We start from the raw sequence: 22,989 nt of genomic DNA on the forward strand, positions 1-22,989 counted from the left end.
CTTAGTGTCTAGAGCTTGAGCTTTGAAATCAAACTGGACCTAGGATTACTTCTCAACTCTTACACTTATTGGGTGAGATGACTGCTCTATCTTTCAGTGGTTATCGTGTGTACAATAGAGTGAGTATTCATACTTCCTTAGAATTGTTGTCAGAATTAATTGACATAGACCATCTTAATATGGTGCCTGCCAGATCATAGGTGCTTAATAAATTGTAATAATATGATATGGCAGAGAAGTTTATTGACATTTATGACTTTTGGGAAATTCTACCAGTAATAATCCTTTTCATCCTTTCATCCTTGAAGATTTATTCAACAACAGCAATATTGCTCATTTGTTATTTGAGATTATTTTAATAATTTCTCTTCTGTAGCTATAAAATATTTAAGAATTGTCTTTCTTTGAAAGAAAAATCTAAGAAAATTGGATTTTTAGTAGACAGCTTTTGAAGGATTTTGCTTCATCAAAATTCTATAAGAAGTGAATACTAATGGGGATGGGGTTTTTTTCCAGGGTGATGAACGTGTTCTGGAATTAGAGAGTGGTGATGGTTGCATAGCCTTGTACATATACTAAGAACCACTGAACTGTACACATTAAAAGGGTAAATTTTGTGGTATCTGAATTGTATTTTAATATACATATATATATATATATTTTAGATAGAGTCTTGCTCTGTCACCCAGGCTGGAGTGCAGTGGCACCATCTCCACTCACTGCAAGCTCCGCCTCCCACATTCACACCATTCTCCTGCCTCAGCCTCCCGAGTAGCTGGGACTATAGGCACCCGCCACCATGCCCAGCTAATTTTTTTGTATTTTAGTAGAGACAGGGTTTCACTGTGTTCGCCAGGGTGGTCTCCATCTCCTGACCTAGTGATCCACCCGCCTCAGCCTCCCAAAGTGCTGGGATTACAGGTGTGAGCCACTGCACCCGGCCTTTATTTTTCTTTTTAGATAGAGTCTTGCTCTCTCACCCAGGCTGGAGTGCAAAAGAGTGATCTCAGCTCACTGCAACCTCCACCTTCCGGGTTTGAGCAATTCTCCTGCCTCAGCTTCCAGCATAGCTGGGATTACAGGCAAGTGCCACCATGCCCACCTAATTTTTTTATTTTTAGTAGAGACAGCTTTTCACCATGTTGGCCAGGCTGGTCTCGAACTGATCTCAGGTGATCCACCCGCCTCAAAGTACTGGGATTACAGGAGTGAGACGCCATACCTGGCCCTGCAGTTTAATGTTTTAAAATTATCAGAAAAATATTAGACAGCAAGATAGTTTACAGCTACACACGTTATTAGAGTGGTGATTTTTTTTTCTTTCCTGTTTTCATTTCAGTTGTCCACTCCACGCTGTAGGTATTATGATCAGTTTGGTTGTCAAACTCTTAGATGACATCGTAAGAAAGACTTGAGAGCTACACATTGCTGAGTTCAAGTCCCAGCTGTGTGTTCATGGACACATTTCTTAATTTTAATCTCATTTTTCCCATTTGCAACACAAGGTTAATAATCTGCCTTGAGGTTTGTTGTGGCAAAAGGAAAAAAGAAAGAAAAGGAAATGCTTAACATAGAGGTTAGCACTTAACGGACTCCCCATTTACAGAAGATCTTTAAAAGGACTAGTACATTCTGAAAAAGAAGTTTGGATATTTTTTCTTTTTTCTTTTTTTCTGGTCAGAACCTTTTATGAAACATCCATTGGTCATCCCTATTTTTAAAATTTATAATTATTTTAAAGCAAATGAAAATACTTTCCTTAAAGGTGAAATTTAAAACCTAAAGTTATTAACAACATTTTGGGTTGTTATATTTTGAAAGGAAGGTATGTGAAGATAAAATTTGGAAAATCAACCCCCTCCTTTAAGTTTCTACCACATGCTTGATGCTGTCACTGACACCTCGAGCTGAGGAATATAAGTAGCTTTTGCTCAGGAGGTGTTAGTCTGATGGCAGCTTGTTTGGATAGTGCTTTTTGTTTGTTTGTTGTTTTTAGTCCATGGTCTTACCTAGACACTCAGCATTAGACCTACCTTCTGGATTAGCATATACTAAAATCATTCCTTTGCCATTCTTTTAGTTTTCATAAGTTCGATGAGCAAAAAGCCAACATGGAAGGTGAGAAAACAGTCTGCCTTATTATTTCATTTATATATTGAAATATATATATATATATATTTATATATATGGGGAAAATATTGAAAGCATATACACAAAAAATATAACTGTAGTTATTTCTCAGTGACCATTTTGGTGGTGGTTGTCAATTGTAGGGAAGCTGGGAGAATAGCTGCTCAGAGCATGCATTCTGGAATTGAATTTCCTGGGCTTGACTTCTGCTCTACCACTTACTGCCATATAACTTTGTGCCATTCACTTAACCTCTCTAGTCATCAGTTTCTATTATATAAAATGTAAATAATATTACATAACAGGGTAAAGCTTAACTGAGATAATGTATGTAAAATGTAAGGTACAATGACAATAGGACCTCAAAAAAACTCAATAGATATCAATATCAATTCTTATTACTGCATTTCTATATTGTCATATTTTCTAAAAGTATTATTGAATACTTTTTAAATCAAATAAATATTGTTTTAAAAAATCAGCATCTTATCTTTATAAGTGATTTTTTAAAATCACTTATAAAGTGATAAAAATCACTAAGAACATCAAATAGTCAGAATATGACTGTTGAGATTACAGCATCAAAAAATACTTCTATGACCTAATACATGTTCTTAATCCTTGGGCACTAGTGAGAGCTGTATAATGTTTATAAAAATTATTATTATTCTCTGTTCTTCTGAAGTCAAATGCAGAATTTTTCTGGAAAACTATAAGCCGGGAATTAGATGGAACTTTCTGATTTTCTTTGCAAAGACTTTCAAGGATTGGAATTCCACTTCTAGGAAGTAGGTTAAGCAATTTTGCTAAGGCAGATACCAAATACTCTTCTTGAAAAATATACCAATTCCAAGTTTTATTATATAAGCCTACATGTGCTTCCAACCCATGTATCGGTACATTTCAACATTTATTGAATAGGGTGTCCTTTCCCCAATTTATGTTTTTGTATGCTTTCTTGAAGATCAATTAGTGGTCAGTATTTGGCCTATTTCTGGGTTAACTATTCTGTTCCATTGGTCTACATGCCTATTTTTATACCATTACCATGTTGTTTTGGTAACTATAGTCTTGTAGTATAATTTGAAGTTGGGTAAGGTGATGCCTCCAGATTTGTTCTTTTTGCTTAGTATTTCTTTGGTGTGTGGGTTCTTTTTTGGTTCCATATGAATTTTAGGATTTTTTTTCTAGCTCTGTGAAGAACACTGATGACATTTTGATGGGGATTGTACTGAATCTGTACATTGCTTTGGACAGTATGGTCATTTTCACTATATTGACTCCTTCCATTTATGAGCATGAGCTGTCTTTCCATTTGTTTTTTTGTTTTTGTTTTTGTTTGGAATTTTGAATGACACTTCAAAAATTATAAAAAATGTGCTTTTTAATCTTGGGGTCTCAGAAATACTTATTACAAGCTTACAGAAAGCCAAAACTAACTGACTATGCAGATAGTCTAAGAAAGAAAAACGAAGATGGATACATTCCTAGAGTCAGTTTTCTAATTTCCAACCTTTTTTGGTGAATGCACTTCTATTTATATTTCAATAGTTTTGGGGAAACAGGTGGTTTTGGTTACATGGATACGTTCTTTAGTGGTGATTTCCGAGATTTTAATGCACCTGTCACTCAAGCAATGTACATTGTACCCAATATGTAATCTCATACTTATGCCTTTGCATCCTCATAGCTTAGCTCCCACTTATACATGAAAACACACAATATTTGACTTTTCATTCCTGAGTTACTTCATTTAGAATAATGGCCTCCAGCTCCATCCAAGTTGCTGCAAAAGACATTATTTCATTTCTATTTATGGCTGGGTACTATTCCATGGTGTTTATATACTATATGTTCTTTATCCACTCATTGGATGATAAGCACTCAGGTTGGTTCCATATCTTTGCAATTGCGAATTGTGCTGCTACAAATGTGTGTGCATGTGTCTTTTTCATATAATGGCTTCTTTTCCTTTGGGTAGATATCCAGTAGTGGGATTGCTGGATTGTATAGTAGTTCTACTTTTAGTTCTTAAAGAAATATCCAAACTGTTTTCCATAGGTTGTACCAATTTACATTCACACCAGCTGAGTAAATGTGTAAAAGTGTTCCCTTTTTACCACATCCATTCCAACATCTATTGTTTTTTGACTTTTAATTATGGTCATTCTTGCAGGAGTAAAGTGGTATCTCATTGTGGATTTACTTGACATTTCCCTGATAATTAGTGATGTTGAGCATTTTTTCTTGTTTGTTGTCTGTCTGTGTCTAATTTTGAGAATTGTCTATTCATGTCCTTTGTCCACTTTTGGATGGGATTATTTGTTTCTTTCTTGCTAATTTGTTTGAGTTCCTTGCAGATTCTAGATATTAGTCCTTTGTAGGGTGCATAGTTTGTGAATATTTTCTTCTCCCACTGTGTGGGAAATACATTTACTTTGATGACTATTTCTTTTGCTGTGCAGAAGATTTTTAGTTTAATTATATTACATTTATTTATTTTTGTTTATGTTTCATTTGCTTTTGAGGTCTTAGTCATAAATTATTTGCCTAAGTCAATGTCTAGAAGAGTTTTTCCAGTGTCATCTTCTATAATTTTTATGGTTTCAGGTCATATATTTAAGTCTTTGATCCATCTTGAGTTAATTTTTGTGTAAGGGGAAAGATAAGGATCCAGTTTCATTCTTCTACATGTAGCTTGCTAGTTTTCCCAGCAACATTTATTTAATAGGGTGTCCTTTCCCCAATTTATGTTTTTGTATGCTTTGTTGAAGATCAATTAGCTGTAAGTATTTGGCTTTATTTCTGGGTTCTCTATTCTGTTCCATTGGTCTACATGCCTATTTTTACACTAGTACCATGCCGTTTTGGTAACTATAGTCTTGTAGTATAATTTGAAGTTGGGTAAGGTGATGCCTCCAGATTTGTTCTTTTTGCTTAGTATTGCTTTGACTGTGTGGGCTCTTTTTTGGTTCCATATGAATTTTAGGATTTTTTTTCTATTTCTGTGAAGAATGCTGATGACATTTCGATGGAGATTGAACTAAATCTGTAGATTGCTTTGAGCAGTATGGTCATTTTCACTATATTGATTCTTCTCATTTATGAGCATGGGTTGTCTTTCCATTTCTTTGTGTCGTCTATGATTTCTTTCAGCATTGTTTTGTAGTTTCCTTGTAGAGATCTTTCACCTCCTTAAGTATATTACTAAGTATTTTTTAATTTTATTTTTTGTAGCTGTTTCAAAAGCAATTGAGTTCTTGATTTGATTCTCAACTTGGTCGTTGTTGGTGTATAGCAGTTCTACTATTTGTGAACATTGATTTTGTACCAAACTTCTGATGCTTGTTTTTAAAGGCAGAGTTTAAAGACTCACTATGAGTGACACACATACACTGTATATACAACAATGACAATAACATTTTAAATTTCTCAATTAATTTTCTTAACCAAATCAGAAACAAATTTTCTGGAATTTGCCTTCAGGTATTTTTAGCAAGGAAAATGACCAAATATGAAATAAATTACTATTTCTTATGGTTTTTGCTTGTTTATTTTTTCTTCTATGAAACAATTCTTGTATTCTTAATGCACAGTCATTTGGGGACATCAAACTCTGACCATATTTATGTGGCATGACACTTAGCAAGCTGCAGACATTATCTGAAATTGTTTTCTCTAACCTTGTTTCTCCTACACACCATCACAAATGATGGATGTAAATATCTATTTTCAAAAGGCATTTCATCGGACACCATCTTACTCAGAGTTTTTTGTAATTGCATGGAGAAAAACTTTAAAATAGCGCGTGCTCAGGGACTCAAACCAATTTTGATTAAAAATGGTTGAATATTTCACTTCTTCTTCAAAAGTATATTTTGAAGTATATGGTTCCTTGTAGCCTAAAGTCAAATTACCACAATCTGTAACTTGGTGTGTTCAAGAACTGGCACAATCTTCACCTAGCTTTCTGGACATAGTTTATACAATATCACTTCCCCCATAATTACTTCAAGTCTACAATCCCTTACCAGAAACAGCTGGTGCTGAGTGTGTTTTGTAATTCAAGTTTTTGGGGGAACAAGGTGGTATTTTTTTTAAAGTAATACAGTTAATGTATAAAATACTAGCAAAAGCCATATATGTTGGGGCTGCACCTATAATGAAATATGTTGATATTTCTGCAGTAAAATCTATAAATATTCTCATAAGTGGGATAAATAAAGACTATAAATGGCCTCCTGTCAATTCAGGTCAGTCTGTACCTTAAGGAAAAACAACAACACACACAATGGTTTTCAGAGCTTCTTGAATTTAGAAATCAAAGACAGTAAAATACAAGCCTGCACTTGCTTTACTTGGACATAGACTTTGGAACTTTTAGCCTTTGTTCATCTTCTTTCCTTAGCCAAAAATGTCCTTTGTATCTCTTCTAGTTTATTAAAGTTTATCATGGGCCAGTCCAAACGTCAACTCTTCCACAAAGTCTGAAGTCAGAAGCACCCCAATTTCCTCTGTTGTCTGCATGCATATCTTTCTTCACAGGCTAGAAAGTCTGTAGGGAATAGTTCTGTGTCTGATTTGCATTACATACTGTGATTCCTGGCAATGGGTTTTTCCTCAAAAGAATATAAAAATTGGATGAAGCAAGCCTGCTTGAAAACATAAATGTTGACAAAACAAACCCAAAGCATTCAGTGTCCTATCTATTCCTATTTTATAACTGTGAATTTTTATAAGATGACTTTATTTTTTCATATCAGATGGGTAATGTGCTGATGTCTTGACAAGGCATATCTCACACATGCACGTGAACACCCAATCATCATGCTTATGAACTACAAAAGGATCAGGTTTGGTTTTTTTAAAAAACTAATTTTACTCAGAATCTATTTTTTCTGGTCAAATATTTTCTAGTGATTCTAAGAAAAAACTGTAAGCAGTATAGTTGCTAGCTTTCTGTTACAGTTCAACACACTGAGGAAACTTCAAAGAAGCCGGGTTTAGGTTACTGTAGTGCTCAGGAAATGTGAGTTTTTAAAAAATTAACTTACTCATATATTACACTTCTGATTTTTTCTAATCATTTAATCATATTTCTATCGCTTCCAGAAGCAAAACCAGATTGTAAGTTCTTTATTTTTACTTTCGTTTTTTTAGACGGAGTCTTACTCTGTCACCCAGGATGGAGTACAGTGGTGTAATCTTACCTCACTGCAACCTCTGCCTCCTGGGTTTAAGCGATTCTCATGTCTCAGCCTCCCAAGTAGCTGGGACTACAGGTGCATGCCACCACACCTGACTAATTTTTGTATTTTTGGAAATGATGGGGTTTCGTGATGTTGGCCAGACTGGTACTGAACTCCTGACCTCAACAGATCTCCCCGCCTTGGCCTCCCAAAGTGCTGGGATCACAGGCATGAGCCACCATGTTCTTTAGTCTATTAAAAATGTATCTTTTTATTTGAAGTTCTTTGCAGTGCTCTTTGTAGACAATTAAGAGTGGCTGATAATTCATATATGACTAAATAATACTAATTTTGAATAAAATCATTTTAAATTACCTATTTTAGAACTATTTAATATTAATAAGATAACTATTTTTCTAATATTGGAGATCTGGGGACATTCCTCCAAATAGAAATACCACCTTACTATTGTAAGTTTCAGTGGATACTTTGATTTTAAGTCTTTTACCTTACACAATTTATGATCTTATATTTTATTTCTACAATTAGTAGACTATCATATGAAGTGATATTCCTGACTCCTTTTGTAATAAAATCATTATTAGGATATGCTATAAAATGAAACAAGAAATGAATAAAATGCTCCCTATAGGTAAAAGCAGAAATAGTATATAAGGTTTTGGCTATGGCAGGGGATTTGAAGAACAATGCTGAATAATATCTAGATCACAAAATCAACTATAATAAGCCAAAAATAGGTTTTTCATATTTGGTACTAGCCTCCATATGAAGTAGCTATCCTAATATACAGTACCGTATAACATCTTTTTAGTCATTCATTCACCCAGTCTTTCATCCATATATCCATAGGGAAAAAATTCTACTCAAAATTAAAACTCCCTTCTTGGGAAGACAGTTCAATTAAGGGAGAACGGGTCCTCTTTCTTCAGCAAAGCATCTTGGTAGATCAAAACATGCACAGAGGAGTCAGAGAAATTTGGGAGTAAGACTGGAGGAAATGGAATTCATCTACAGAACAATGTGAGAAGAATTTGGAGCTCCTGTGAGCCATCTGGAAGGGACTAAGGAAAACCAAAAACCATGGTAAGAGGCTGGAGTCTGAGGTATAGAAATGGCCAAGAGACTTTTTTAGAGAACAAGGATAGCTGTACAGTCTCTAAAATGAAATAATTTGACAGAAGCAGAATTAAGAGCTAGAGGAGATCACGAAAATATAAACTCACACTGAAAATTTGCATACAACTTAGTGGTGGTTGGGGTGGGCAATACTGAGCTCTAAAATTCATAGAATGGAGCTCAAACCAATCTTAGCGAGGTCTTAATTGGTACAATGAATTTAGCTATATCTGAGATACAAAAACATACACACGCACGTATTCATATGAAGCAAGTGTTCTAGAGCTCATTTATTCAATAACCCCAAACATCTGCCACATAGATACAAACCTGAAAGAAGATGCAAAGAAGGGACAAAAGAAAGACATCTAACCACCCACAAATGCTGTCATAAAATTGCAGCAATAAATTTTACATAGCTTGTAGGGTTTCATTGTGTCCTAACACAATATGTATTTATATTTTTAAAAATTCTATTTACCTTTTTACATACTACTCTACACGGCTATTTCACCACACTCAACAGTCTAGAACTACAACCCACACACCAAATCCAGCAAACTGCCTGTTTTTGAAAATAAAGTTCCATTGGAACACAGCCATAACCATTTGTTTCTGTGTTGTCTATGACTGTTTCAGGCTACAACCTCAGAGTCGAGTGATTGTGACAAAGGCTATATGGTCCATAAAGCCTAAAATATTTACTGTCTGCTTCTTAGCAGAAAAGGACTGCTAACCTCTTACCAAGAAGCAAAAGTTGAAATAGACAGATTTAAAAATGTATGGTGAGAAATAACTATTTTATGGCAAAAAAGTAAGCAAACAACAAACCAACAAATATCATGCCCTCCAAAGTCACAATACATGGTGCCATCATGTATGAAGACAAATAACGCCAGACAGCCTAACAAGTTGTTAACAAGTCTCCGAAAGTGTATTTTACAGGGCAATACAATTGTTAAAATTAATAATAATGATCCTGAGACATCAACAAAAATTGTAAAATTTGTTGAGAATTTTCTAAGACATTTGAAAAAATATATAAAAAATAAGATTTTTGCTTTTGATATTTTGTTTTTTTAACTTTTAGTTTTTGTGGGTACATACTGGGTGTATTTATGGGGTACATAAGATATTTTGATACAGGCATATAATGCATAATAATCACATCAGGGTAAATGGGGTATTCATCACCTCAGGCATTTATCCTTTCTTTTTGTTACAAGTAATCCAATTATACTTTTAGTTAACTTTAAATATATAATAAATTCTTGTTACCTTTAGTCTCCCTGTTCTGCTATCGAATACTAGATCTTATTCATTCTTTCCAACTACATTTTTGTACCCATAAACTATCCTCACTCCCTGCCACTACCCTTCCCAGCCTCTGGTAACCATCAGTCTACTGTCTGTCCCCATGAGTTCAATTGTTTTAACTTTTAGCTCTCACAAATCAGGGAGAACATATGAAGTTTATCTTTCTGTGCCTGGCTTATTTTACTTAACATAATGACCTCCAGTCCTATTCATGTTGTCATAAATGACAGAATCTCATTCCTTTTTTATGGGTGAATTATATGTACTACATTCTCTTTATCCATTTGTCTGTTGGTGGACATTTCAGTTGCTTCAAAATCTTGGCTATTGGGAATAGTGTTACCATAACATGAGAGTGTAGAAGTCTCTTTGATATACTGATTTCTTTTCTTTTGGGTATATACCTAGTAATGAGATTGTGGGATCACATAGTAGCCCTATTTTTAGTTTTTTGAAGAACCTCCAAATGATTTTCCATAGTGGTTGTACTAATTTACATTCCCACCAAGAGTGTACAAGGGTTCCCTTTTCTCCACATGCTGGCCAGTGTTCGTGATTTCCTGTATTTTGGATAAAAACCATTTTAACTGAGGTGAGGTGACATATTGTTAGCTTTTATTTGCATTTGTCTGACAATCAATGATGTTGAGCACATTTTTATATACCACTTTGCGTGTCTTCTTTTGAGAAATGTCTATTCAGATCTTCATGTATTTTTTAGTGAGATTAATAGATTTTTTTCCCTATAGAGTTGTCTGAGCTTCTTACATATTCTGGTTATTGATTCCTTGTCAGATGGATAGTTTGCAAATATTTTCCCCCATTCTGTGGGTTGTCTCTTCACTTTGTTGATTGTATCCTTCCCTTTGCAGAAGGTTTTTAACTTGATGTGATCCCATTTGTCCGCTTTTGCTCTGGTTGCCTGTGTTTGTGGGGTATTACTCAAGAAATCTTTGCCAAGAATAATGTCCCGGAGTGTTTTCCCCAAGTTTTATTTTATTAGTTTCATAATGTAAGGTCTTAGATTTAAGCCTTTAATCTCCCCCAACACACCTTTTTTTTTTTGAGACGGAGTTTCACTCTTGTTCCCCAGGCTGGAGTACAAAGGCGCGATCTTGGCTCACTGCAACCTCCGCCTCCCAGGTTCAAGTGATTCCCCTGCCTCAGCCTCCTGAGTAGCTGAGATTAAAGGTGCGTGCCACCATGTGCGGCTAATTTTTTGTATTTTTAGTAGAGATGGGGTTTCACCATGTTTGCCAGGCTGGTCTCAAACTCCTGACCTCAGGTGATCTGCCCCGCCTCAGCCTCCCAAAATGCTGGGATTACAGGTGTGAGCCACCGTGCCAGGCCTTTAATCCATTTTTATTTGATTTTTGTATATGGTTAGCTAGAGATAGGGAGTCTAGTTTCATTCTGCTGCATACGGATATCCAGTTTTCTTAGCACAATTTATTGAAGAGATTGTCCTTTCCCCAGTGTATGTCCTTGGCATCTTTGTTAAAAATGAGTTAACTGTAGACATGTAAACAGATTTACTTCTGAGTGCTTCATTCTGTTCCATTGGTCTATTTGTTGAATTTTATCAAATAATTTTTCAGCATCAATTGAAATGATCATTTTTTTTTTGTATTTTGTTCTGTTGATATAACACATCACATTGATTGATTTGTGTATGCTGAACCATCCTTGTATTTCTGGAATAAATCCCAGTTGGTCATGATGAATGATCTTTTTAATGAGTTGTTGAAGCCAATTCAGTTTGCTAGTATTTTGTTGAGGATTTTTGCATCAATGTTCAACAGGGATATTGGCCTATAGTTTTCTTTTCTTTTTGAGGTGACTTTGTCTGCTTTTGGTATCAGGGTAATATTGGCCTCGTAAGTTTGGAAGTATTCCCTACTGCCCTATTTTTCTGAATAGTTTTAGTAGGGTTGATATTAGTTCTTCTTTAAATGTTTGGTAAAATTCACCATTGAAGCCATCAGGTTCCAGGCTTTTCTTTGCTGGATGACTTTTTATTACTGCTTTGATCTGGTCACTTGTCATTTGTCTGTTCCCGTTCTGGATTTTTTCGTGGTTCAATCTTGGTGGGTTGTATGTGTCTAGGAATGTATACATTTCTTCTAGAATTTCCAATTTGCTGGCATAGAGTTGCTCATAGTAGCCTCTGATGATTCTTTGGATTTCTGCAGTATCAGTTGTAAAGTCTTCATTTTCACCTCTGATTTTGTTTTTGGGGGGCCTTCTCTCTTTTCTTTCTTAGTTAGTCTGGCCAAAGTTTTCTCAATTTTGTTTATCTTTTCTAAAAACCACTATTTTGTTTCATTGCTTTTTGTATTGTTTTCTTAATTTCACATTCACTTATTTCTACTGTGAACTTTATTATTTTTCTCTACTAATTTTGGGTTTGTTCTATTCTTGCTTTTCTAATTCTTTAAGAAGCACAATTAGGTAGTTTATTTGAAGTTTTCTAATTTTTGACATAGGTAATTATAGCTATAAGCTTTTCTCTTAGTACTGCTTTAGCTGTATCTCATTGGTTTCAGTATGTTGTGTCTCCATTATCATTTCTTTCAAGATTTTTTTCAATTTCCTTTTTCATTTCTTCTTTGACCCATTGGTCATTAAGGAACATACTGTCTAATTTCCTTATGATTGTATAGTTTTCAAATTTCCTCTTGTTAATGATTTCTAGTTTTATTCCATTTTAGTCACAGAAGATACGTGATATAACTTCCAATTTTTTGAATGTTTTAAGACTTGTTTTGTGGCCTCACATATGGTATATCCTTGAGAATGATCCATGTACTGAGGAGAATATGTATTCTGCAGTCATTGGATAAAATGTTCTGTAAATATACATTAGGTTCATTTGGTGTATTGTGCAGATTAAACCAGATGTTTCCTTACTAATTTTCTGTCAGGATGATGATGTGTCAATGCTGAAAGTGCGGTTTTTAAGCCTCCATCTGTTATTGAGTTGGAGTCTATCTTTCTCTTTAGCTCTAATAATATTTCCTTTATATATCTGGGTGCTCCAGTATTGGGTACACATATATTTATAGTTGTTATATCATTTTGCTGAATTGATTTCTTTATCATTATGTAATGACCTTCTTTGATTCTTTGTATAGTTTTTGTCTTGAAATCTACTTTGTCTGATGTAAGTATAGCTATTGCTGTTTTTTTTGGTTTCTACTTGCATGCAATATATTTTTCCATCCCTTTATTTTCAGTTTATGTGTGTCTTTATAGGAAAAGTGCAACTCATCATTGGGTCTTGTTTTTTTAATCCATTCAGCTACTCTGTGTGTTTTGATTGAAGGGTTTAGTCCATTTATATTCAATGTTGTTATTGATAAGTAAGGACTTACCCCTGCCATTTTGTTACTTGTTTTCTGGTTGTTTGTGGTCTTCTCTTCCTTCTTTCCTTTTTTCCTGTCTTCCTTTTAGCAAAGGTGATTTTCTCTGACGATATGTTTTAAGGTTTTAAGTTCTTGGTTTTTATTGTGTTTCTTGTGTATTTTCTGATTGAAGTTACCATAAAACATGCAAATAATATCTTATAATCCATTATTTAAAATTAATGACAAATTAACACTTATTGCATAAACAAAGAGAAAACTAATTAAAAGTTTAATTTTAATTGTGTCCCCCCACTTTTTAACTTTTTGCTATTTCTATTTATATCTTATTACACTATCTGTATCTTGAAAAGTTGTTGTAGTTTATTTTTTATTGGTTCATCTTTAGTCATTCTACTTAAGATGTGAGTAGTTTACACATCGCAATTATGGTGTTAAAATGTAGTGTGTTTTTCTGTACACTGTTACCAGTGAGTTTCGCACCTTTAGATGATTTCTTTTTGCTCGTTTACAAACTTTTCTTTCAGACTGAAGAACTCGCTTACATTTCTTGGAGGACATGTCTGATGTTAATAAAACCCCTTAGTTTTATTTGTCTGGGAAAAAATATTTATTTATCCTTCATGTTTGAAGGAGAATTTCACTGAATCTACTATTTTAGGTTACAAGTTTTTCTCCTTCAGCACATTAAGTATGTCATGCCACTTTCTCCGGATCTGTCAGGTTTTCACTGAGAAGTCTGCTGCCAGATATATTGAAGCTAAATTGTATGTTATTCATTTCTTTTCTCTTGCCACTTTTAGGATCCTTTCTTTATCTTTGACCTTAGGGGCTCAGCCTCCCAAGTAGCTGGGACTATAGATGCACATCACCATGCCTGCCTTTTTAAAAAATTTTTGTATTTTTAGTGGAGACGGGGTTTCACCATGTTGGCCAGGCTGGTCTTGAACTCCTGATCTCAAATGATCCGCCCGCCTCGGCCTCCCAAAGTGCTGGGATTACAGGTGTGAGCCACCACGCCTGGCCATTCTTTTTTCTTCTTCTTTTTTTCTGTCTCCCCTTGCTGTCTATTTTAAAATAGCCTGCCTTCAAGCCCACTATCTCTTCCACTTGATTGATTCTGCTGGTAAGAGACTCTGATGCATTCTTCAGTATTTCAATTGCATTTTTCAACTCCAGAATTCCTGCATAATTCTTTTTTAATTATTTGAATTCCTTTGTGAAGTTTATTTGATGGCATTCTGAAATCCTTCTCTGTGCTATCTTGAATTTCATTGCGCATCCTCAAAACAGTTATTTTGAATTCTCCGAATGAAAGATCACATATCCCTGTCTCTCTAGGATTAATTGTTGCTCCCTTATTTAGTTCATTTGGTGAGGTCATACTTTCCTGGATAATCTTGACACTTGTGGATGTCTGTCAGTGTCTGGGCATTGAAGAGTTAGGCGTTTATTGTAGTCTTCACAGTCTGGTTTTGTTTTTGTTTTTGTTTTCACCTGTCCTTCTTGGGAAGGCTTTCCAAGCATTCAAAGGCACTTGGGTGTTGTGATCTATGTTTCCGGTCACTGCACCCCCTTCTGTATTAGGGAGCACTCCAAGCCCAGTAACAATATGGTTCTTGCAGACTTACAGAGATACTTCTTTGGTGGTCTTAGATTAGATCTGGAAGGATTGTCTGGATTACCAGGAAAAGACTCTTGTTCTCTTTCCTTACTTTCTCCCAAACAGCTCAGCTCTGTGCTGAGCTAACTAGGCTAGAAGAAAAGTGACACGAGTACTCCTGTTGTCACCACTGTTAGGACTGTGCTGGGTCAGACCTGAAGCTATCATAGTACTGGGTCTCACCCAAGCCCTGTAGTTACCACTGCCTATCACCTAGGCTCACCCAAAGCCCTAGGGCTCTACCGTCATCAGGTGACAAAGCCACCCTGGCTTTTGTCCTTCCATTCAGAATGGTGAGTTTGCTCCAGCACCAGTCAGGTCTAGCGATGTTGTTCAGAAGCCAGTCCCTTAAGTCAGAAACCTTAGGATTCTACCTGGTGCTCTGTTCTACTGTGGCTGAGCTGGCACCCAAGCCACAAGACTAAGTCCTTCACACTACTCCCTCCCTTTTCTACAAGCACAGAGTTTCTCCCTGTGGCCACCTTTGCCCCAGGCCCATGGCAAGTACTTCCTGGGTACCACTGATGTTCTCTCAAAGCCCAAGGGCTCTTCAGTCAGCTTGTTGGTGAATGCTGCCAAGCCTGGGACTTTCTCTTCAGGACAATGGGATCCCCTTTGGTTCAGGGCTAGGTTCAGAAATGCCATTCAAGAACCAAGGCCCAGAATGGGGACTCCAAGACTCTGCTTGGTGCTCTACCCCATTGTGGCTGAGCTGCTACCTAAGCTAAGGAACAAAGCCCCCTTTACTCTTCCCTCCCCTTGTCTCAAGCAGGAGTCTTTCCCTATAGCCGTCACAGCTGGGAACGTGCTGGGTCTCACCTGAAGCCAGCACGTCTCTGAGTCTCAGCCAAGGCCCACAGCGAGTGCTGCCTGGCTACCACTGCTGAATGTTCAAGGTCCAAGGGCTCTTTTGTCAGCAGATGATGAATCCTGCCAGGACTGGGTTCTCCCCTTCAAGGCAGTGGATTCCCTTTTGGCCCAGGGTGTGTCTGGAAATGTCATCCTGGAATTAAGGTCTGGGATGGCGCCCTCAGGACTCTGCCTAGTGCCCTACCTTCCTGTGGCTAAACTGGTTCCAAGTTGCAAGTAAATTCCTCTTTACTCTTCCGTATCCTCTCCTAAGGTAGAGGGAAGAAGTATCTCCCAGACCTGCAAGCTACACTGCCTGGGGTTGGGGAATGGATAGTGCAAACACTCCCTTTGTTGTTCAAGCTGATGTCTCACTAGGTCACATGCCCCCCAGGTTCACTGGTTCTGAGCAATTCCCCTTTGCTAGGGATGGTCTAATTGCTCCCTCCATTAGCTTTGGCTGAGTTCTGCCTGGTGTTGCTGTTTGCTGTGACAAGACAACACTGAGTTCCAATGCAAAGTCCCACAATCACTATGCTCTCCTTCTCCCAAGCACACAGATTTTTTTTCTCCATGCCACACAACTGCTGCTGGGGGGATGGGGACAGGTACTGTTGGCAGTTCAAGGCTCTCTTTTCCACCCTCTTCGGTGCCTCTTTCAGCAATATGAAATTAAAACCAGGTACTGTGATTCCTCATCTGATTTTTAGTTCTAATGAAGGTGCTTTTTTTATGTGGATAGTTGTTCAATTTGTTATTCTTGCTGGGAGGGCAATCAGTGAAGGCTTCTATTTGGCCATCTTGCTCTGCCTTCCTCTCTATATTTTAATTTTTAGAAGGAGTAAGTTTTGATATCTGGACAGTGGACTCATGTAAATTATCTCATCCTTCTGAGAATTTTACTACAAATTCATTTTATCTCAGTATTAAAGTTATTCAAAAGAGCTATTTAACAAATATCAAAACATACAGATTTCTCTCTACAACACTTAAAATTTTACAATTTTTTTTGAACAGAAGTAGGGTCTGATTTCACACTTATTTTATTATTTTAAAGTATTAATAGTGAAGCACTATACTGTAGGTTTTAAGAGAGCTGATTCTGGATCTAGACTTTTTAGACTTTCACCCCAGGTCTATCCCACACAAGTTGTATAATCTTGGGCACACAATCAGGGTACAGTCGTGAGTATAGCAGACCTTGGTATTTCCATTCAGTTTGTAAGTCAGTAGGTCTGTCTAAGAGCGGACATCTATTTCAGGGCAGTCGCCACAAATACTTTGTCTGGACTTTGACTTTTCCTCTTCCTGGAAGAGGAGGTGGAGGAGAAGTCAGGTGAGATAGCTTAAGGAGAACTTGAATAATCAGTAAGCTGGTACAAAGACTCACGCACGATCAACTGAGCCACGTCCAAGGGAAGCGAGCCCCACAATGACCGGAAACACCTATGAGAAGCAGCACTCTCTAGTATAGCATAATAGGGGATTTCTGTGCCAACTACAACTGCCTGGGGAATCAAATACTACAGGATATTCCCTCATGTAGGTACCAACCGAACACTTGCACTCTGGCCCCCACAACTACTTGTGTATGAGCTCTAATTATCAAGACAATTGTACCAATTTATCATTACCAACATATTTTCCCTGGCACTGAATTCCAGAGACATTTACCATGTGCATCCACATGATAAATTTTATCACAAAGGACAGTGAGCATCATAAATAACAGTCTTCAGCAGTGAATAGTGATGTTTCAACGACCCCTGAAAAAGCTTTCCTCCACAACCACTGATCTTTCTCTCCCACAGAAAATCCTTCACAAGTATGTGCAGAGCTTTTGTGAAATGTTTACCTACCAGCAAAACTGTGAATTCTGTCCCACAGCTATAGCTAGTTTCAGCTGGCCCCTATCCCGAGGAGAGTGACACATGGTAAACAGAACGAAACTCTAGGTGCTAGAAAAAGTAGCTTCCAGAAGAAAGCAAAATTGTCCACATAATAACCAGAGGGTTCTTTTATGGGTAAAATATTATAATTCTTCAGCGTGGTAGATGCTGGTACTTTAAAGAGACAATTCTCAACTCAATATTTAAAAATATTCTCTTCCTCAAATCCATCCACAGTTGGAATTACCCGTCTCTACTCATAGTGAGCTTCTTTTCACTTTTAGAGGACATTCGAGCTTTGGGCAAAGGACGTTGAACCACTTGGCTACACTCTCTAAGACAAATTAGATCTCAGAGATTTTGAAAAAAAAAGTGGTCCAATCTGATTGATTAAAGGCATAAGGATCTCTGTGCTCTGAATGGATTCCACCCAAATAAACTAAGTAAGAAGTCGTAACTTCTCCATCTCTGAATGGAATCTAATTAGCTAGCTGTGATTATTGCCTTAGAAAAGACCTAGTAAATGAAGGACAGAGTGGTGTAGTGGAAAAGAACATAATTTTTGAGCCTGGACAACTTTGACTCAAATGCTGGTTCTGTCATTTATTAGCTGTGTCATCTTAGACAATTTACATGACCTCTCTGAGTCTCAGTTTTTTCCTCTAAATATAGATAAGAATGCCTCATTATAGAGTATTGTAAGGAGTCTATGAGATGTTATACACAAAGTGACTACTGCACTGCTGGGCTTACAATAGGAACTAAACAAAATAAAACCTATCATCACTAATACTTTAGGTGTAAACCACAGTGATCCTGGCTTTTCAGGATCATCTATGGAAAAATCAATTTTTTATATATATATATACACACACACACACACATATATATTACACATATTCATAAATTAAGGAGAAATTTAAAATGGGCAGCAAATTTTAGAATTTGTAACATGTTTGTCATGAGAAATTGATACTTTATTTTTTTTATTTTTTTTTTTTTTGAGACGGAGTCTCGCTCTGTCGCCCAGGCTAGAGTGCAGTGGCCGGATCTCAGCTCACTGCAAGCTCCGCCTCCCGGGTTTACGCCATTCTCCTGCCTCAGCCTCCCAAGTAGCTGGGATTACAGGCGCCCACCACCTCGCCCGGCTAGTTTTTTGTATTTTTTAGTAGAGACGGGGTTTCACCGGGTTAGCCAGGATGGTCTCGATCTCCTGACCTTGTGATTCGCCCGTCTCGGCCTCCCAAAGTGCTGGGATTACAGGCTTGAGCCACTGCGCCCGGCCAGAGAAATTGATACTTTTAAAAAAAAAAAAACAAGGATATTTTGACAGATAAAGAATACACCAAAACCACAACTGGAGAATAAGGGTTTAATTGTAGTTCCCTGGTTCCCTCCTTCCTGATAGAATGTAAGCTTTAGGAGGGCAGGTACTTTATCTGATTCACCAATGTATTCTAGAGACCAGAACTATTTCTGTCACATAGTCTCTACCAATAGACTTTTGTTGACAAATGAGTGAATAAAAGAGTGGCCACTCAATACCCTAATAACCATGACTATTTACAAAATAGTAGGGTGGGCTGGGTGGGGTGGCTTACGCCTATAATTCCCAACACTTTGGGAGGCTGAAGTGGGCAGACCCCTTGAGCCCAGCAGTTTGAGACAAGCCTGTGCAACACAGCAAAACCCCATCTCTACTAAAAATACAAAAATTATCCTGGCATGGTGGCACACGCCTGTAGTCCTAGCTACTTCAGAGGCTGAGGTGGGAGGATCACTTGAGCCCAGGAGGTTGAGGCTGCAGTGAGCTGAGATTGTACCACTGCACTCCAGCCTGGGCAACAGAGGGAGACCCTGTCTCAAAAAGCAAGAGTGGGGCAAGACAAACCAGATTCTAGTTGAGCCTCCACAAATATTCCTTAGACCTACCCAACTCTATCTGTACTAATTTCACATATCAAAAGAAACCTTGTGATGACTCTTTGGCTTTTTACAAGCCATGTGTGGAATCCTTTATAGAAAAGAGAGTGACAATTTCCACTGGTAGTAGAGCAGGTGATGTCTCTCTCCCAGTGCAAATGTATCCATCAGCATCTGACTTATTAATTTTTATGAGTAGTCTTTATGAATTAGTCTTTTTGAGTCTGATCACAATAAAGGAATCCATAATCAAACTATACGTAGTTCTCAACTCACTCATGTTCACTGTTTTCTTTATAGAATCTCTGCTTCTGCCATAAACTCTGCCAATGTCTCTCTTTCATCACTTCAATGATGCCAAGTTATTTCAGGAAGGTTGTCTCTAATAAATGATTATTGTACTTTATAACAGGTTATTATCTTTACAATGGTATATTGTTGTGGACAAATCTCAATATTTATACAAATTATAGCTTATGTTGCAGTAAAATTGGCCACGTATAAATGATACTGGATTCTAAACAGCTTGCTGAATTCACAAACGAATCCAAAACCAATAGGAAGCGTTCTCCAACCTGTTCTTAAACATACCTGCTCTAGGTAAATAAGGCTAGAACTTAACCAATGAAACTAGTATCATTTCTCATCACAGCACTGGCCAGGGTTGCCTTCAGTCACTGCAATAAAAATGATCGTTTTCTTCCCTATAGCTTCTGTCACTATTTTTTCTATAGCTTCTATTATCATTTTCTTCAACATGTGCTAGGGGATAATACTCTATTCCCTTAAAAATGCTTCCCAAGTATTAGCTAGAAAATTTACCGGAGGCCTCTGTACATTCGGAATGTAGATGACTAGAACCAGAAATGAAGTCAAAAAATGAAACCAAGATTTTAAAATCTTTCCAACTACTACAGGATTTGAAAATGCCTTTCTTAGCATACTTCAAAGTGAGTACATTTCTTCTAAGTGAGTAACTACTTCTATGTGAGTAAATTTGAATAACATCCAAAGATACACATTTCCTGTTTTTTAAGTGTCGGGGTATGCTAAGGGAGAGAAGAAGGATTTTTGGTGTCTAATGCATAGAGAGACTTTAGAGCTGTTACCAGTTGGATTGGTGACAACATAACATTAAGCAACTTAAAGGCCTTCATTCCCAAAGCATTGATACACATGCTTAAAAATATAAAACATGAATAGGAAATATTTCTTAAGTTTCAAATTCAATATTAGAATTCATATAAATTTCAGATATTACACAGTCCAATGCCTTCATTGTACAAATGGAAAAAACCGAGGCATAGGGAAATGAATCACTCAGAAACACTAACAACATAATTACTCAACTTGGAGCAGACTTCAAGCCTTTTCACTTCTAAATCCCTTTCCAGAGAATTTTGCTAGATTTATTCTTATCAACTGTGTGGCTATCACCTGTACTTTCAGTGACACTACAATGGCTCATCTACCATGCCTAAGATGGGGTTAACTAATTCATCAAGGTATGTATTAGCCAGATTCTGAACATTATTATTAATTCTGATGATAGTTTTCTCTAATAATGTCACCATTGTGTTCCAGAGCAGAGAGATTGAAAAACAATCATGTATTTACCCAGTTGTAGTGTTATATCCCTTCTAACACACTTACTGATATTTTTATTCATCTCACCAATAACAACACACAGCATTAAAAAAAAACCTGGCCACATTAACCTAAAAAATGGAAAGGAAAGCTGATTCCATAACTAATCTACAGTGTGTTCCTATGGCAATAATTCATTACAATATAACCCTGTCTATATTGTATATAACCTGAAAAAATACTTCATTTGTGTTGCTTCCATCAAAAAAGTCTTTCATAGATCTCTACATCACTTCTCTACTATAAACCACTGCTACATTTCTTAATAGGCATTAAAGTGGATGTGATAGTTTATGCTTCCTAAACCATACCAGCCAAGCTAATTACACTAACAGTTGCTCAGGCTAAGAAATCTGGATTTCTAAAAGTCCTATCAAAGGTAGTGAAAAATTTTAACTCCTAGTATGCTGTAATCAAATATGTGATTCAGGAGGATTACTCTGTTACTAGTATGGAGATAGAGAAAACCAGGATGACCTGAAAACAAATTGTAAAGGCCTAAATGATGGCAAATGTAGTTGTGATAAAAATAAAAGAACAGATTCTAATAATTAACGTAACTCAGTAATTGATTGTGTGTGGAAGTAAAGAAGAAGAAGCAATAATGTCCAAGCTCCTGAAATTGTGCTAAGTAGAAAAGGGGCTCAAAATGAAAAATAGACATTTATTATTGTGTCAGATATGGGAACAAATGAAAAGGAGGATAAAATCACATTTGAAAATAGGAAAAAAGAAATTAGGGTGTTAATTTTATGTGTCTACTTGAGTGAACAACAGGATGCCAAGAAATTTGACCAAACATTATTCTGGGTATGATTATAGGGTGTTTCTAGATGAGACTCACATTTGAATCAGTAGATGGAGTACGACAGATTGCTCTTCCTAGTGTGGGTGGGCCTTATCCATCAATTGAAGGCCTGAATAGACAAAAAGGCTGGGCAAGAGGGAACTACTTCTGTCTGACTGCTATGAGCTGGGACGTTGGTCTTTTACAGCCTTCAGACTCAAACTGAAATATCAGCTCTTCTTGGGTCTTGAGCTTGCCAGCTTTCTGACTGGAACTTACACCACCAGCATTCCTGGTATTCAGGCCTTCAGACTTGGATGGAAGCTACACAACAGCTTTCTTAGGTCTCTAACTTGCAGACTGCAGACCTTGGAACTTATCAGCCTCCACAAACATGTGAGCCAATCTCTTACAAAAAATCTCCTCCCTCTATCTCTCTCTTTCTCTCTCTCTCTCTCTTTATATATATATTATATACACACATATAGCTATACACTCACACTTATATATGTGTATATGTGTGAGTGTGTGTGTGTATATATGTGTGTATATATATAATTACATATATAGAAAAAAGGAAATTGGGATGGTTAATTTTATGTGTCCACTTGAGTGAGCCACAGGATGTGAGGTGTGTGAGAGACCATACACATATATGTATATGTACAGATATATATGTGTGTATATATGCATGTGCATAGATAATATCTATACACACATACATGTATATATGTATGTGCATACATATATAATATATTCCTTTCCTTCATATGTGTGTGAATACATATATAAGATTATATGTGTATACATATTGTATAATTTAATTACATATATTACATATATAACATATATTACATATGTTACATTATATATTACACAGATATAATATTATGACATATAACACCTATTAAAGAACCATGAGTTCCATGAACCATGGTTCTCTGAAGAACCATGAGTAATGCAGAAATAAGTAACAAAGAATGTAGTATATCAAGTTTGCTAAGCCTTAAAGAAAGGAAGAGGGCTGTTTCAGACAAACAGAAAATTACATAGGTGGGGTATAGTTTTAAAAGAACAAATAATATAACACAAC

The 22,989-nt window shown here is 36.6% G+C and overlaps 1 protein-coding gene, 1 long non-coding RNA gene and 1 pseudogene across 2 annotated transcripts in view; 1 reads left to right on the top strand and 2 right to left on the bottom strand.

Annotated features, from left to right (window-relative positions):
• FGF12 (fibroblast growth factor 12) overlaps positions 1–22,989 on the bottom strand; it is a 582,680-nt gene that overhangs the window by 388,518 nt on the left and 171,173 nt on the right. The gene's annotated exons all lie outside the window — the stretch shown is intronic.
• The window catches only part of LOC116273666, a 61,394-nt gene that overhangs the window by 15,058 nt on the left and 23,347 nt on the right, over positions 1–22,989 (top strand). The window lies entirely within an intron of this gene.
• Positions 6,888–6,980, bottom strand: LOC116274039 (annotated as a pseudogene).

This window comes from Papio anubis, chromosome 2 (assembly GCF_008728515.1).
Source record: "Papio anubis isolate 15944 chromosome 2, Panubis1.0, whole genome shotgun sequence".
Classification (NCBI taxonomy): Eukaryota; Metazoa; Chordata; class Mammalia; order Primates; family Cercopithecidae; genus Papio; species Papio anubis.